This window comes from Heptranchias perlo, chromosome 4 (genome assembly GCF_035084215.1).
Source record: "Heptranchias perlo isolate sHepPer1 chromosome 4, sHepPer1.hap1, whole genome shotgun sequence".
NCBI classification, from domain to species: Eukaryota; Metazoa; Chordata; class Chondrichthyes; order Hexanchiformes; family Hexanchidae; genus Heptranchias; species Heptranchias perlo.
This window is the reverse complement of record NC_090328.1, coordinates 39,919,042-39,937,733: the sequence shown is the minus strand read 5'-3', so window position 1 is coordinate 39,937,733 and position 18,692 is coordinate 39,919,042.

The window sequence follows — 18,692 nt, the reverse complement described above, 5'->3', positions numbered from 1 at the left end:
GCCTAATGCTTGTTTGAGGCCCCCATTGCAAGATTGGTTTGAGGCAAACGGCACCAGCTGCACTCAGGAAAACCAGGTCGACATGCGGCCTAACAGGTGGTCCTTAAAGGGACCACTGCAGACCGCAACCAACAAGGTAAGTTTTAAAAATATAGATACCTGAATGTGGAGTCAGGAGGAGGAGGAGTGTTCCTCTTGATCCCACATTAAAAATAACGTGGACTGTTGCCGGCCACTTCCCCCCCCCCCCCCCCCCGATAGCCGACTCCCCAATCGTGGCCCCTCCATTTCCCCTTACCGATAGCCACCGCTCCGCTCCGCCCCCTTCTGCCACCGCTCCCTCCCCTGACCCGGTCGTCCCCCTTCCTCATTTGCCCAAGGACCGCTGATACTGGCCGTGGCCCAATCTTCACTCACCCTTCGCCAGAGAGCTACGGGCTGCTCTGCACAGCTCGCCAACTCGATGAAATGAGGCCTGAGGCTCAATATTGGGGCACTTTGGGCCTCATCCCCTGGATTTCTAGGCCAGTGGCTATCAGAACTATTAATTCTGTTCCTCTGCTCCCTGACTCCTTCTAGTAAGGCTTCCAGCACATGATCAGTAATTATAGCTTTTCTACATTGTGCCATTCCTCAGCAACATTGCTCAGTAAACAGCTACCCTTACCTCCCTACCACCATTTCAGCTGTTTAAATGCCTTAATATTGCCGTTCAAGCTGACTGTCTGAATTATTGATTCTACCACTTCATTGGATGGCCCGTTGTGTGGCTGTTAATGAATATATTTTAGCACAACTCCAGGAAACAGTAAAATGGAAAGTTAATGAACCAGCTTAATAACTCTAAAACTTCAAGTAATGCTCAGTTAACCCCTCAATAGAGCACAAACTGTCATTTCTAGTCTTCAGTCTCTAAATCTATTTTCTATCATTTCCTTTTTACTGCTTATATTCTTTTCCCTTTCTGCTCTTCCAGTATAAATAATTCCCAAGTATTTTATATAAATTCAGGCCCAGTTTTCTAACCAAATTCCATTACATAGTTTACTGCACATAAGCTATTGTCACACAAATTTTAAAAAAGTATTTCCCATTTATTAAATAAAATTGTCCTGGTCTATATTAACCTGATTAATGTACAGTACTACTATAATTAGAGGAAATCTGTTGCTACATGATTTACTGATATTAGATGGACATTTCATTGTAGAGAATATGCTGTAAAACTTTAATGTTAGCTGTGCTTGAATTCTGAAATATAACAAACATTTCTGTTCCACTATGATTTATTTCAAGAAACAAAAAAAATCTCCAACCAGATCATTACATGTGTCCTGTAAAGGTTTTCAAATATATTCTTGTAGAGCTGCACCCTGAGGACACTTAGAATTTCCACTCTTCAAAATAGAAATAACAGGTGTGCTACTCAGGAGGGACGAATTTCACACAAGAGTTGGCCCATTGCCAGGAGAAAGCATTCTTTACTTTCAGCCCATAAAAATGGAAAATTATTTACAGTTTGCAGCATGATGAATGTTTTCTTTTACACAATGGCTCTAACAAATTGTACTGTGTACCCTGTATCACCTGATGGGGGTAATTTCAATATCAATTCAGCTGCCCATTATACATCTTTCCCGGTTTTCATTTCCATTGATGTCATTAATATTGAAACCTTGGGGACCAATGATGTAATTTGGACCCCGATACGATCTTAACTTTGGATCGCGGCTGCGATGCCCAGTCCCAAAGCTGCTAGCAGACAGAATTCAGAGCCAGAAGTGGCCCCGGTAACAAGATAACAACAACAATTTGCATTTATATAGCACCTTTAACATAGGAAAACACAGGAGCATAATCAGACAAAAATTGACACCGAGCAAAAGAAGGAGATATTAGGACAGGTGATTAAAAGCTTTGTGAAAGAGGTAGCTTTTAAGGAGATTGTTAAATGAAGGGAGAGAGGCGGAGAGGTAGTGAGGTTCAGGGAGGGAATTCCAGAGCTTAGAGCTTATAAGTTGAAGGCAAGGTCACCAATGGTGGGGCAAAGGGAGTAGGAGATCTGTAAGAGGCCAGAGTTGGAGGAACAGAGAATTCTTGGAGGGTTGTAGGGCTGGAGGAGGTTACAGGGAAAGATTGGGGTGAGGCCAAGGAGTGATTTGAAAACAAGGATGAGAATTTTAAATTTGAACCCTTGGTGTACCTGGAGCCAATTAGGTCAGGGAGCTCAGGGGTCATGGGTGAACGGGACTTGGTGCAGGTTAGTATGCAGGCTGCAGTTTTGGATTAGCTTAAGTTTATGGAAGGTGCAAGATGGGAGGCCAGCCAGGAGAACATTGGAATAGTCAAGTCTGGAGATAACAAAAGCATGGGTGAAGGTTTCAGCAGCATATGGGCTGAAACAGGGATGGAGACGGGCAATATTACAAAGGTGGAAGTAGGTATTCTTTGTGATGAAGAGGATATGGGGTCAGAAGCTCAGCTCAGGGTCAAAGAGGGCGATGAGGTTGCAAACAGTCTGGTTCAGCCTGAGACAATGGCAATAAGTTATTTAAAAATGTTTTTAAAGGTTTCCTTGTGGATCACAAGGAGCAAGAGTTTTCCGAGTCCTTGGGGGGTGGGGGGGGGTGCGTGGGCGGTGCCCTCCCTGCCCCGGGCTTCCATTCCCCTGCCCGCGACTACCTTGGACTGTTTCCATAGGTGCCCAGTGGCGGTTTACAGCTGTGTGCTTTCCTGCTCCCGCCTGCTGGCCATCATGTTATTCTCGCTGGCTTCAGGAGGGAGTTGAAATGAGGCCCGGGAGTTAAAATGACCATGATAACAGTGTCATCATGGGCACTTCCCTTCCACCCCTGCCCCCGTACTCCCACCCCAAGTTGAAATATGGTCTAGAGAGTTAAGTACCAAATAGTTAAATGGCAGAAAAAGATCCTCAAGGAACTAAATTAGGAATTTTTTGAATTTTGATAATGGGCAATGATTTTAAATTCAATAAACTATAGGTGCTCTCCACCCTATCAGAGACCAGCCCCTCTGTTCTTTCCTCCGCTCCCCTTCCTCCCCCCTCTTTGCCTGGCTCTGTACTTGCTTAAAAACTGTTAAATCTTCAACTTCTTCCAGTTCTGGTGAAGTCATCGACCTGAAATGTTAAATCTGGTTTTTTCTCCACAGATTTTGCCTGACTTGCTGAGTATTTCCAGCATTTTCTGTTTTTATTTCAGATTTCCAGCATCTACAGTATTTTGCTTTTGATTTGATATAACTTAACGACTTGCGTCTTTTTCGGATTAGTAATCGGCGTTTAGATAGCAGTTTACAGGAAATTGCTTAATGCTCTTACTGTGTGGTTCAGTTAAGGTAGTATATTTACAAACTCATATAAGACTGGTGGTGGATTTACTTTAGAAAATGACAGTCCTTCCCTCCTTTGATGAGAAATATCAACTGAAAGAGCAACTGACCCATCTAAGATGGTAGGCATTATCAATTCTAATGATCCTAAATGGTGAGCATGTTAATTATATGTACAAGAAGGATAATAAACTCTTAGATGTCCTTAAATTATGTACATGAGCTAGCCTTAGAAATGATATTTTGTATTTTACAGAACAATAACTTTTCCATGTCTGGGAGATAGGGGTCTGGTATTCTGACGCAACCCAAATGAGAGGAAATTAGATTTGTTTGTAAGAGAACATTAATGGTTATAAATAGCACTGTCACATACGATAATTTGATTTCCTGTTTTTAAACAGATTAGATTAATGAGCAAAGGAAAGTGATGTGCAATCTTAAGTGTTACACCCACAATCTCAAGATCATGTCTGCCATTTTCTACATCACAGTTTTCATTTGGCTTCACAGCAAATTATTTTAATTTACTACATTATAGAAAGCTGCTATTTTCCATATCATTCTGAGTGAAAATATTGTCTGTGTCACAGCTTAAAAAGGAGTCAAATCACGAGTTCTAGCTTTAGAAATCATTTGTAAGATTGCCATATCACTTTAGGATTTGTAAAAAGAGTTGCCCATAATACAATGACATCATTATGCCTACACTTAAAAGTAAAATAATTTATTGAAGACTGAATGAAAATTAAATGTTCAGTAAGAAAATGGAATTCTGGTCATTTGCACTATTGCAGAAGGTGTTATACATGTTGTAGTATAAATGTTCCTGGGCTATGCCATTTCCGCATAACCATATGCATTCCATTCATTGCTTTTGACATGTGTATCCAGTCCCCAACCCCAAAAGGTTGTACACCCCTGCCTTACTGTATCACTGACATTTTTCCATTTCCCACACCAGCTATTGTGTGATTTCAAATTAATGTTGAATTAGGGACATTTTTGCATTTTAAGCCCATGCCTATTAAGATCTGGCCACATGATTGCCCAGACTTATTTCACACAGGACCCTTACTGCCTGTAGAACATAAGAACATAAGAAATAGGAGCAGGAGTAGTCCATAGGGCCTCTCAAGCATGCTCCGCCATTCATTAAGATCATGGCTGATCTTCGACCTCAACTCCACTTTCCTGCCCTATTCCCACATCCCTTGATTCCCTTAGTGTCCAAAAATCTATCAATGTCAGTCTTGAATATATCAACGACTGAACATCCACACCCCTCTGGGATAGAGAATTCCAAAGACTCACAACCCTCTGAGTGAAGAAATTTTTCCTCATCTCGGTCCTAAATTGCCAATCCCTTATCTTGAGACTACGACCCCAAGTTCTAGTCTCTCGAACCAGGAGAAACTGCCCAAAAGGCAGAAGAGATGTTTTCTGTTTTAAGAGGCGTCAGTCTGGGCTGAATTTGAACTCAGGTTCTGGGATGATGTGTGAGTATCTAAGCCATTGTGTCACCCAGTTCCCCAGCATCATGGGCTCGATGTTACCAGGGCTGCAGGTTCGCGGCGGGGGGGCTATTGGGTGCGTGGGTAACGCGTCCGGTGAAATGAGTCAGCCACCCGCGCGATCGCAGCCCAATTGGATCCACTCACCTGGTCTTCTGGGTTCCCCACTGCTGACCTGCGCGTCGGGCGGGCTGCGCATGCGCAGTAAGATCAGTCGGCTGGAGGAGCTCTATTTAAAGGGGCAGTCCTCCACTGACAGATGCTGCAACAAATAGAAAAAATTACAGCATGGAGCAGCCCAGGGGGAAGGCTGCTCCCAGTTTAATGATGCCTCACTCCAGGTATCAATACATGGGGTGAGGAGGAGGGGGAGGACAGAGATCTTCCCCCCAGCGGGCGGGAGGAAGCGGCCTGCCTCTGCCACCAGGAAGGCCTGGCTCGAGGTGGCAGAGGAGGTCACCTGCACCACCAACATATCATGCACCTACATACAGTGCAGGAGGCGCTCCAATGACCTCAGTAGGTCAGCCAAAATGAGTACACTTACTCATTCCCCTATACTCCATCTGCCACATCACCGCCCCCACCCCACACCTCCTTCTGTACTGCCAACACTACTCTGTCACATCATCCCTCATACCCACTCAAACCTCATCCTCATCTTACCTGCACTTACTCACTTCGCCAGTACTCATCCCGCCACTACCACTCAACCCAATCCTCATACAATCTCATGGCTCTATCTCATACTCACCCTCTCGTGCATCCCTTTCACGGTCAGCCTCACTCAACCTGCCACTACCTATGCTGCAGCCACAGGGCATGCATCACATATGTGCAGTAGGCAGCATACGGCAAACGTGTCGTGAGCATGAAGGGGATGCACAAGGGTGTTTGAGGGTTTGTCATGGTTGTTACTTATATTGAATTTCTGACCAACTCACATTACATATTATATTGGCACCACTACTGCCATGTCTTTGCGAATCTTGTCTGGTTTGTGCAATAATGCCCTTTCCTGAGGATCACTATGAAGACCCACAACTGATGCCACCCATTGTGTCACTGCAGCGTGGGTGTAGGTGTATTTGCAGGGCTCTTTTGTGCAAACGGCTGAGAGACGTCGGCGATGTCCCCGGTGGCACCCTGGAAGGATGCGGAGGAGACGTTGTTGAGGGCAGTGGTGACTTTGACAGCGACAGGTAAGAAGATGGTGCTCGGGCCAGCCGGGAGCAGCTTGGCATGAAGGAGGCTGCAGATGTCCACGACTACATGTCGAGTGACTCTGAGCCTCCGTGTGCACTATTGCTCAGAGGGGTCCAGGAAGCTGAGCCTCGGTCTGTGGACCCTGTGGCGAGGGTAGTGCCCTCTGCGATGCATCTCTCTCTGCGGTAGCCCTCCCTCCTGCTGTACAGGTGGATGTGTCACAGCACTCTGTTGTGGAGCTCCACGTGTCAGAGGTGGACGGCATGGATGGCGAGGCTGGTGATGCTGTTCACCCTCCGAGGAGGTCATGACTGCAGCTACGGCGGCCCCCATCCGGAAGATGTACATCTGAGGGGGTCCGCAAGGTAGGTACATGTCTCTGGACCCCGGGGTAAGTGTGCAAGTTGGTGACTTTGATTGTCAGGAGGAGGGTGGTGGAAGCCAAACTTTGTCCCAAGTGACAGAGTGGCCTCCTGCAATAAGTGAGGGTCTCCCCCACCCCCACCCCCAACCTGTCAAATGGATCTTTGCAGCTGCCACAGGCTGACAGCTGCAACAGGTCATTTGAACTGGGAGTGTTTCCCCCAGTATGGGAAACAGTCCCAGTTTGCTGTAAAATCCCACCCCTCCTCACATAATCCCCTAATCAGGTCAGTTAATGACCTGAACAAGCAAAATAAATACTTTCAAGTGGAACCCCACTGGCTTTAATTGCCTGCGGGATTCCCACCAGCGGGGGCTGCGCGCACACGCCGGCGCGTCAGTGGAGAACCCGGAAGTGGGCGGGTTGGAGCCGGGCTCCGAACCCGCTCCGGGATTCTCCGATTTTCGTAGCCCCCCCGCCAGGAACGCACCCGATAGCGGGTGCTAAAATGATGCCCCATGTGTTTGCAAACATACTTGCTTAGAACTTTTTCCATAAGATGGTGCCCTTTTAAATTTTTTGCAAAGCATCGAAGGGAGAAGGGGACAGCAGGAGAGAGGTGTGCTTGTGCTGGCTGTGTTAATTTGCCATTAATTTAGCTGTGGAGCCTGTCCATCTAACCTGGTAGAAGCTTCTCATTAACAAAATTCAAAATAAATGATAGCCACCAAAAATATGGTCCTATTATGTCAATGGGACTACGATGTAATTTTAAACAGGGCCGGACCTGGGAAGCTACCACGGCTTTTCCACTAGGTAGAAGCAGGTCTGCAGCTGTCTGAAGATAGAAGAGGCCCTTCTAGTAAGTCTAAAACCTTCCTTTTGTGGGGCCAGGTGCAGCAAGAGTGCTTCTCTGGGCCCCACAAAGAAAGTCACAGCCTCCCTGCCCCGGACTACCCCTACCCCCTCCCCTTTCGTCTTACAAGACCCTCCCAAAACCCCATCCCGCCACTAACCTGGAAGCTGGTGGACAGCCAAGACGTGCCTGATCTTCACCTGCCGTCAGACACTCTGCACCCTCTTCACGCTTGTAATAGGTGGAAAGTGGATCAGTGACATTTAAATGAGGCCCGGCAGTTAAAATCGCTGTGGCCTCCTGCTCCTTCTGCCGGATGGGAAATCAACTCCCGGAGCGAGTTCCCACCAGAAACCCACTCCGAGTTAAAGTCCGCCTCCTGGAGTGAGTTGACTTCTCACTTTATCACAAATGAGGAATTACTAATTTTATAAGATAGAAATGAGTGCATTATAATTGTGCATAGCTTACACCTTGGCATGGACAACACAGGATAAATTGTGCTTGGATAGTAACTTGGAAAAGATTTGTATCCTTGCATTACTTTCAGTAAACAAAATTTTGTGGAAGTAAATCTACCATTACAAAGTTTATAATTCACACATATATATTTAAAGAATTATTTGAAACAAGTTCCACTTAATCAAATTTGTACAGTTCACGATGGTTCTATAAATCCTATATATGCATACTTATTATTCAACAGGCAATATTAATGATGTAAGCATCCCAAAGTGTGAGCTGATGCTCAGTTACCAAAATACTTAAGCATCATCATTATTGATCATTATCATTATTGACCAAATCTTCTTCACCTACTCTTCTGTATTAAAGTCTTGACCTCTAGACTGCCACTCACTCAAAACTAATCAATACGTAAAAGATTGCACCAGACATACACCCAGACAACTTGCTTCATGTACAGCGGTGAAAGATTTCACTGTGAATTTGATTTATATTAATAACCAGTTGTAAGTGTGTATAAATGTTTCCTTAAATATGTAACAAAAACTAAAATCCTTGCTCATAAATTTCTGTAACACTAGTTTTTTTTTCCAGCCAAGCTGTAATTTGGGTTATCAAATTTTGTATTGTGTGGCTGCATTAAGTGCATCTGATAATACGTTGACAATGTACTTTGACTCACGATAATTTTCTAATCAGAGATTTGTGGCTTGGCAGTTCATTGTCTGCTTATATATCTCCCAAATTGTCACATATATATATGTAATGAAGATTTCATTTGGGGTAGATCATTAAAGGAGGATCTTTATGATCTCTGAGGATGGCACTTACCGTTCCACTGAGAGCTGACTTGTCAGCATGAATTTCCTTCAGTACTGCTAACGTTATTTAAAACCAGAAATGCCATTTCAATGAATACCAATACATTTTTTAAAAAATGGCTCTGGGAAGACACTAGAATAAGTTATCACAGTTGCTTTTTTTTTTAAAGAATGGCAGTTTTCAGTTTAGTGCAATTATTATCTGCTCCATGAAAATGCAGCTAACTATAATATATAAATAAATATATAAATGTTCTTCCGATCCCTGATAAATACAGGTAAGGTTTATCCTCCATTAATAAGGCCTTGAAATGATGCTGTGAGATAAAAGTGTTCATATGAAATTCCTCTCTGCTATTTTAACTGATGCATTAACCCAATTATCATGTTAATTCTTTTGGTTTAATCTTGGATAAAGGAATTTCATATGGATATATTAAGGATCCCTATGCTACTATCCTAGTATAATTTCAAGGCCATCACTTTTATTATCCCACCCTTCTTCCATCAGTAATGTTACTATTTTTCCTTTAAACATTCTTCTGCTCAGTAATTGGAGTCTTTAGCAAATGTGTGCGCTTTAAAACGTTCAGATATGTACAGTTTAAACTGGATACTAAACATGTTTCAGGTGTGCGGTAGCCACAAAGTGGCACTTTACTAAAAACTGATCCATGTGGTTACCACACCCCACAGTTAGCAAATGATGCAATTCTAGTAATGTTTGTGTCTACAAACCAGAAATACAATAGTGAATTAATAACATATTTGCAAATTTGTCTTCAATTTTCATCTCACAGAGTGTAATGTGTAAATTACACAGTTATACATTAATGCTATAATATCCATTTATGTACAAGTACTGTGATACACAGGTCTGTACAAACACAGTGGCCAGGCGGTTCAGTGATGAAGCGTAATGAAGCAGCGTAATGAAGCACCAATGTATTGCATAAGAAAGCGATGGGATGTGAGTTTGCCCTGTCAACTCCATCCATGCTAGGGCAGGGGGGATCCTTAGGGGAAGTTTGGCTTGGTGGGCTAGGGAAAGGGAGGGAAGCAGCAGAGGCAGCTGAATGAATGATCTCAATCTTATCGACAAAGAAGTCCATGAGCTCCTTGCACATATTGTTGGAGGTGAGGGTGGAGGAGGCAGGGGAGAGGGGTTTAAGAAGATGGTTTGTAGTGGAGAAGAGAAGCCAGGGATTATCTTTGCATTCCAGGATTGTCCTGGAATAGTGAGCAGTTTTGGCAGAGGAGAGCAGGACCCGATAGTGCTTTATATGGTCCAGCCAGATCTGACGATGAACGGCTAAACCAGTTGTCCGCCATAAACATTCAAGCCTATGTCCCTTGGACTTAAGGGAGCATAGATGAGGGCCGTACCAGGGGGAATTACCAGGGTGAGAGAGTAATGGTTTTAATGAGGACAAGGGCTTCAAAGGTGGAGGTGAGGGTGTGATTGAGCAGATTGGTAGCTGCAGAAATATCATGGTGAATGGAGGGCCAAAGGCTAGACAGTCGGGAATTTGAAAGTGCCATTGTAAGTGACTTGGGGAAGAGTTATTTCCAGGGGCGGACACAGAAGGACGTGAGGTTGGGAGGGGGAAGAGGGATGTGGGTGGAGAGGGATACAAGGAAGTGATTAGAGATGGCCTTATCTATGATTGACACCATGAGAGTAGAGAGGCCACGTGAGATGGCAAGGTCGAGGTGGTGGCCGTGAATATGGGTAGGGGAGTTTATATGGAGGATAGAAGGGCAGTGAACTCAGAGGGCATGATTAGTTGAGATGGTGGTTGAAATCACTGAGGATGAGAAGTCGCTCGGTACAGAGGCTGAGGAAGGAAAGCAATGAAGGTATCTCGGTGAGAAACTTGGCGTGGTACATGGGTGGGTGGTAGAGAACGAGGATTTTAAAGGAGGTGAAAGGAGTGAAACAAGGTGAGATGCTCAAAGGGGGAGAAGGTGCCAGAGGAGTAGGGGGACAGACCAAGGTGTGATTTGGTGATAGTGACCGCCACTGCAGCGGTCTGGGCAGGGCAAGTGGTGGAAAATATAGCCAGGCTTCATTAAGGGGGAAGGTGTCATCACCCGTCAGCCAGATTTCTGTCAAAGCCATGATGTCGATGCAATCATCCATAATAAGCTCATGGATAGTAAGGGCCTTGTTCACAAGTGAATGGAGATGCAGAGAGGGGCGGTGATAGCTGATCCGCTGACAGAGTCCGCAGGGTCAGTGCTCGGAGGAGTGAATAGGACGGGAAGGAGATTGATGAGATTAGCCCCCAGCGAACCGGGAAAGTCAGCGAGAGAGTAGGATGGGGTAGTTGGGGTTGCTGCTTGTAAGGAGGCAGTGATGAGTGCCTCGATGGGCCCTTCGGAGAATGCCAAGAGAGGCACAGAGGGAAACTGTAGGCTTATGTAAGAGGGAATCAAGCCTGGGACGACGGCAGGAGAGTAGGAAGGTCGAGGAGTGCTAAAGGGTTGGGGTAGGGATTTGAGGGGGGCAGAATACCCGAGAGGGGAGAAATAAAAAGAGGCATGTCGATGAGAGAGAGTTGCCTAGGAGGAATAAAGAGAAAAGAAGAAAAAAGGTGAATAAAACGGGAAATAGAAGTGATGGGCTCGGGTCTGGAGTGGCAGCTAAAACGCTCATGCAAATGGATACAGGGAAACTCAAGTTACATAGGCGGGGTTACATAGCAAGATTAGGATAGATATGTCCTGGTAATAAACAGGGAATAGAGAGGAGACATTAGGAGGGAGTCCAAAGTTAAAGTCTTTTAATGAGAGATTGCATTTGACTTGAGTGTTTCGATTCTGAGAAAGCTGATCTCCAATGAACCAAAAAAATACAAGACTTCAATGGGATGATGATTTTTTTGTCATTTAAGTGAGTGATTTCCCATTCGGTGCAGGACACTTGAGGTAGACTCAGCTATGGCATAGTGGGAGACACTGAGCACATCCTAGGTACCTGCAACAATGAAGATTTTTTCCATGTCATCCTGAACTGCTCTTATGCACTTTCTAATCTCCATTTTAAGGACAGGATTGAGAGAGACACCCCTCTTTGGCTCTGGGTAATGTGTGATGTAGTGCCACATTTTCTCATCCAGGTGCAATTGCACTATTATTGTTCTGGACAAGATAACTCGTCCAGCAGTAATGGTTCTCTGATGCTTTACTCACATACTTTATTAACATTACATAATAGTAATAGCCAATTCCTTTAGTGGAGAATTAGCCCCGCCTATACTGTGAGATGTTAAAAATTGCACATATTACAAAGTTATGTTCATCCTGGCCAGGATCTACACTGATGTCAGGTGATGATCAGTGCAAGCCAGCAATGTTAACATTGCATTTCTGTCCTGTACAGTTAAGTTCTCATCCTGGCCTTGCCAGAATAAAATGGTGGTCCTGAGTTTAACTTTGCTGTCAGTGATATGGGAGCAAGTGGCAAAACTGCCTCCCACCAAGGTTTTTGGTGCTCCTAATGGCACTATCATTTATGCTAGTAAAGTTCCTCCAATGGCATGTTTTCTGACTGAGGCAAGGAAAACAAAATATCCAAAACAACAGCAATAAAAACTGGAGCTTTGACATGTGTAAGAATAGCTCAGGGCCTTGTCTTGAGAAAAACAAATGGAGAGAAAGTAATATCTCCAAAGACTGCAACTGATTAGCAAAAATTAAAACAATTACAGAAAGTGGTGGAGATATTAGGGCCGATTTTTGTCACCATTTGCAGGCGAGCATAATGAAAATCAATAGGCTGGAAATTGCTTTCAAAATAACAGTAAAAATTAAATATTTTTTTACTTTTTCCTTCTGTCTCTTTTATCTCAGTCTTTTAATCTTATCCTCTATTTCACTTTATGTCGTTTTATAAAACTTTATCGACACATCCAGGTTTTTAGTCTGCGCTTTTTGTCTATGAACTGCACTTACTGGTTCTCACAGCGTGGTTTGCTTCAAGCTGATTGGTTGAAGGGCCTCAGCAATCCTCTCATCACTCACACAGCCCGGGACAGAATGCTGATGTTATTTCAACTCGCAGTTCAAGGAAGTTGCCGCCAAAAAGAACGCGGTAAATCTAATCTAATGAGCGGCGACCACTGCTAGTTTGCCGCTAGGAGCAATTTACTGGCCAATGTGCATTATCTGTAACAACCAGTCTGTACTTTTGTTTTATGTTTTGTCATCTTGATACTTGAAAAGCATTAAAGCTGAGCTGTACAGAGCTAATTTTCATTTTTGGTAGACATTGATCAGTTGGTGGGTGGAACAATCAGATTTCCACCCGATGTTGTTGACCAGAGGCCCAAACCATTTAGATGGTCGGGCGTCATTTACATTCTATTGGCGAGTTACAAAGAAGGAGGTCCTCTTTCCTTCTGATGGCAGACAGATGCCCAGGCAAACCAGTAAGCAGATACGGAGAGAGGTTACAGAGCATGTCAATGCCTATGGTATTACACACAGGACCTGGCTGCAGTTTATGAAAGAGGTTCAATGATTTGACCAATAAAAAATGATCCTGCCCACTTTGGATGGGTGTCCTTGCTGCCTGCTCAATTGAGCAGATGAAAATTGTAAGTAACCTGGGCGATTTTAACTGCAGGGTTAAAATCTCTCCCGTATGCACGACAGGTCCTGGTGATGGACCTGATAGGGAAGCCACAGTGAGTTTCCTACCAGGCCAACCCAGCAAGGAAAAAGATCAGGACCAGAAGAGGCCCAAAAGGGTAAGTTTTAAAAAACTTTCTTTTTACTCTTCCGGGCCCCGAGGAAAGCTCAGGCCTCCCCTGCCGCAGATTCATGCCCCCACCCCACTCGCAAGACTTCTGCAGGACAGACCCAGCAGCTGATATATATATTTGTGTTAAGTTGGCAGTCTAATTCAAAGAGGTTGTAAGCATGAATGCTAACTTGGAGAACTAGCAAGTGCTAACCAACAGCATCAAAAAAGCTAAGCCAGCCGCAAAAGCCTGACAATTCAAAATCTTCCTTGAATATCTTAAGCTGCACATGTACTCTCTTTGCTAAATCCGATTGTTATCACATTGACACAAAGGCACTCTTCTTCCCCCCACTGACCCCCTCCACTTCATGATAGCACACTTCTTCTCCTTCCTCATCTGCTAGTTAACACTGGTAATCTCCACTCCTCCCCCCAATTCATGCTGGCACTTTTCTCACCTTGCCCTTTAGCTCATGCTGGCATTCTTCTTTCCCTCCCCTCAGTTCATATTGGTACTCTTGTTGGAATCTGAAGTTCATTCTCGCACTCTTCTCTCTGCTCAAGTTAAGCTGGCACTCTCCTCCCTCCTTCTCTCAGTATATGCTGGCATCCTCCTTTTTTCTCAGTTCATGCTGGTATTCTCTTCCCTTTTCTGCCAATTCATGTTGGCACTGTCCACTCTTCCTGCCCAGTTCACACTCTGCAGCCTCCATATTTATCAGTTCACACTAGTCTCCATTTCCTTATCTTCATAGTTGCTACATGCATAAAATCAACATTGATTGACTTACCTGATTTTTTCCCCCCTCTATTCATGCATCTGCCTCTCTAAGGCAATGTCTTTCCTATGATTAGTAATTCTTGCAGTCTGCAACCAGGAATCCATCTTCTTGAAATCACTCTGTCTAGGCCTCATCCTGATGTTGCTTTGCTCCGAGGGATGGATCTTACAAAACTAATAGAATTCCTGCCCGTGGCAGGCTTCCACCTCCAGTGTCAGCAGCAGCATTAGGTAGGAACAAGGGGGGAGACTTGGAATGACACTGAGGGGTGGTGCTGGGAGCAATGCTGAAGGGCAGAGCCCAGGAGCAGTGCTAATTTTAGGCTGCAAGTGCAGACAAGTTGACACTAACCTAAAAGTGCTGACTGTCCATGTGAAATATGTTGGCACATATGTGTAAAGGATGTTTAATCTGGGAAATGGAAACATTAAAACGCATGCACTAGATTTATATGCATTGTTGAGGCAGAGTATAGAGACCTACTCTACATCTCACCAACAAGCACATCTGACCTGGGAATACTTGAGGCAGACAATGGCTGCAAAAGTGGAAAGGTGTTCCATCCTCAGCACTATTTTTTTGCTTTTCCTTTTTGTCCTTGTCCTGAAGGCAATGACGTGCTCAATCAGCTACGGTTTCAAGTAGCTTCGAGGCTATTCCAGGTGTAATGTTTCAACACTTTCACAGAATGAAAGAATTTATCTATGAGTCTGAAATGGGTGCTGAGCTCTGACTGAGTGCTGTGGAATGTCCCTAGTCAGGAGAAGTGCTTACAGGAATATTTATCATTTCTTAAATGGTCTTCATTTTAAATTTAGCTGATGCATTGATACAATAGATAGAATTCTTAATATAATTTCGGTACTACAAAAATATTAATATTTTATTTATGTGTTTTATTTAAAAGCAACAAAATGCATATTTGTATAAAGTATAGAAAAGCTGCATCCATTAGTCTTTGTACATGGAAACATTGAGCCCTATGTCAGCAAACAATTCACAAAATATTATAGTAACTCAATTCGGGATCAGAAACATGGGGCTCGATTTTAGGGTCGGGTTACCTGCGGGTTTCCAGCGGGGGGGCCCCGAAAATCCCGATCTCCGGTCATGTGACCGGATCGCGACGAAATCCCGGCCACTTCCGGGTACCGCGCTGACGTGCGGGGCTGCGCGCGCAAGCCCCGCTGGTGGGAATCCCGCAGGCAATTAAAGCCAGCGGGGTTCCACTTGAGAGTACTTAACTTGCTCGTTGTGGTCAGTTAATGAGCTGAAGCAGCTGTCAAAAGAGGAAGTGTGGGATTTTAGGTTCAACGCAGTCAGTTTCCCACACTGGGGGAAACAGTACCTTTCAAACCAGGCGTGTTGCAGCCAGCAGCCTGTGGCAGGTGCCAAGGTGCGCTCCACGGGGGAGAGCCCTCATCCACGCAGGAGGCCACCGCGTCACATAGGGCAACCCCTGCCCTCCACCAACCCCCGCCAAGCCAGAGGACAGACCGACACGAAACCGCAGCCCCAGTCCGAGGACCCACCCACCCACCTACCCTGCACAACCCCTCACACCAACACCTGCCAGATGGGTGGTGCGTTGACATCGTCGGAGGACGAACAGGATGACCAGCCCCAGCAGCCTCGCAGTCCACGCCGTCCGCCTCGGAGAGGTGGGGCCCCCCAACACGGTGCTGCGGCACACCCACCTGCACAGCAGGAGGGAGGGCAACCGCAGAGAGAGATGCGTCGCAGGAGGCACTACCCTCCGCACAGGGTGTACAGAGCGAGGCTCAGCTTCATGGACCTCTCCGAGGAGCAGTGCATACGGAGGCTCAGAGTCAATCGCCAGGTAGTCGCCGACATCTGCAGCCTCCTTAACGACGAGCTGCTCCCTGATGGACCAAGCAGCATCTTCTTACCTGTCGCCGTCAAAGTCACCACTGCCCTCAACTTCTTCGCATCCGGTTCCTTCCAGGGTGCCACCGGGGACATCACCGGGGTCTGTCAGTCCTCTGCACACAAGTGCATAAAGCAGGTCACCGATGGGTTGTTCCGCAGGGCCTCCCACTACATCAACTTCGCCATGGACGAGCGCAGCCAGATGGAGAGGGCGGTTGGATTCCATGCCATGGCCAGCTTCCCACGGGTGCAGGGTGTAATCGACTGCACCCACATCGCAATACGGGCACCTCCGCATGAGCCAGGGCTGTTCATCAACAGGAAGGGGTATCACTCCATGAACGCCCAGCTCATCTGTGACCACCGCCAGAGATTCCTACACGTGTGTGCCAGATACCCCGGCAGCTGCCACGATGCCTTCGTCCTCAGGGAGTCCGCCGTCCCGCCCATCCTGCAGGCACCCAACGCCGGCAACGGCTGGCTCCTCGGCGACAAGGGGTATCCCCTACACACGTGGCTCATGACACCTCTGAGGAACCCCATCACCGAGCCGGAGCGTCGGTACAATGACAGCCACATTGCTACCAGGTCTACAATTGAGCAGACCATAGGGCTTCTCAAGATCCGCTTCAGGTGCCTTGATCGTTCTGGGGGAGCGCTCCAATACACACCATTCAGAGTGGGACGAATCATAGTTGTCTGCTGTGCCCTGCACAACATGGCCCAACAGAGAGGGGTGCCGCTGGAGGAGGCCCCATCCACACCCGCCACCCACATTGAGGAAGGCGAGGGCGAGGAGGAGGCGGAGGAGGAGGACGCGCCAGAGGATGTTGGACGACCCATGTGCCGAGCCGCGACTCACCGGGATGGTCGCCGGGCCAGGGAGGCACTCATACGTCAACGGTTCTCCTAGAGTCAGACACTGCGAGGCGCTCGCATCTCCTCACCTGCACATGCGAGCGGCCATACCAGCCCCCTCCACTGAAGAGTGCTGCCAGTAATCCTGCACCCACAGCAGTGTGCCCAATGGGTGGCAGCAGGTGTTCGCCGTCATGATGGCCTCCACGGAACGCAACTATTGCACAAGCCGCGGAAGAATGGACGAGAGGTGGCAGGAGTGGTGAGAATAGACTATTTAATATCTGGAATGTGACATTATATAAGAAACAAAGTACAAAATAATAAACACCCTGGTGTATTCCCTTTGTGATTATAAGGCCTTTGCAATTCTTCTCCGGGAACCCCTACGTGGTGCTACCCCTGTGGCTCCAGCAGAGGTAGTGGCAGGTTGCTCGTCTTCTTGCCTTGACCGGGTAGATGCTTTTGGCCGACGGCCCCTGGGTTTCGGTGCCCGTGACGGCACCTCCACAGACTGCTCCTCCTGCACCGGGGCAGGGGCAGACTCGGCCACCTGGAGAGGAGGCACCATTGCGGGTACTGGTTGAGAGGTGGGCGACGGGTGGGACGTGGGGACGCCTTGAGAGGCGTCCCCGCTTCCATGTCCCCGGTCACCATCATCCCTCTTTTGGCCTCGGCCCACATCACCCCTTCCACCCTGCTGGACGGCAGTTTGGATGGCATGTGTGAGGCCTTGCAAGGCCACCCCTAGTGTATCCCTCAGCCTGTTGGTGGCGTCGGAATGTTGCTCACCCTGAATCCGTACAGACGTTGTCAGGGCCTGCATGGACTCGAAGTGGAGCTGTGCGTGACGCTCGAGGGAGGCCAGCCTGTCCTCCACCGCAGACAGTCCCGCACCTACCCGCGACACTGTGTCGCCGGTACCCTCCTGTGCCTGCGCCACCAATGCCCACATGCAGGAGTTGGACTCCTCCATCGCCTGCGCTATTGTGGACAATGCGCGCGGCACCTCTGCCAGTACCTCAGCAATTAGCTGGTGGCCCTCGACGACTCTCCTTTTCACTGGTGGCCCCCTGGGTTCAGCATCTGGGTCCGGCTGAGCAGAGCCTGGAGATGAGTGCTCCCTCCGTCGCGGACCCTCCGCGGCTGCCCCTGCCACCAGGGTCTGCTCATGCTCACTCGTGCGCAGTGACTCACCAAGTGCTGCCCCAACTAGTTGGCGAGGGGGACCCACCGAGGTGCGTGTCTCTGCGCTGGTGGATGGTTGGCTCTGATGTGACGATGCACCCTCAGAGACTGCCATGTCCTCTGAGGAATCGCCCTCCACGCTCGCTTGACCCAAAGACGGACCTGCAAGAGAACAGAGGGCACTTTGAGGCATGTGGACCAACTTGACAGTGCGCCTGATGGCAGGTGATGAGACGGTAACTCGCGATCATGGGTGTTGAGTGTCAGCTTTCCCTTACCGGCCGTTTCGGCAGCGACACACTCGCCATCGGCCACCGACAGGCAATGTCGCGTGCGGGCGAGGTCGAGCGCCTCCACCTCTGCGTCGGTGAGCTCCACCACTTGCGGCGGCCCACCTCCGGTGCGTGCCCTTTCCCTATTGTTCTTGCTTCTCTTCTCCTGTGAAGGCAAAACACAGATGTGTGAGTGGGTGCGTCTTGCATCGTGAGACGCATCGAGCATCGGTGTGGTTGGGTTGAGCATGGCGCGGAACGGATGGGAGGAAGCGTGGGCCACGTGCCCATCCCATTGCATGGGGATTGGGGTGTGTGGTAGTGTTCGGGTGGGGTCAGGGACGGTGGGTACTTGCGTGCACGGCGAGGATGGTG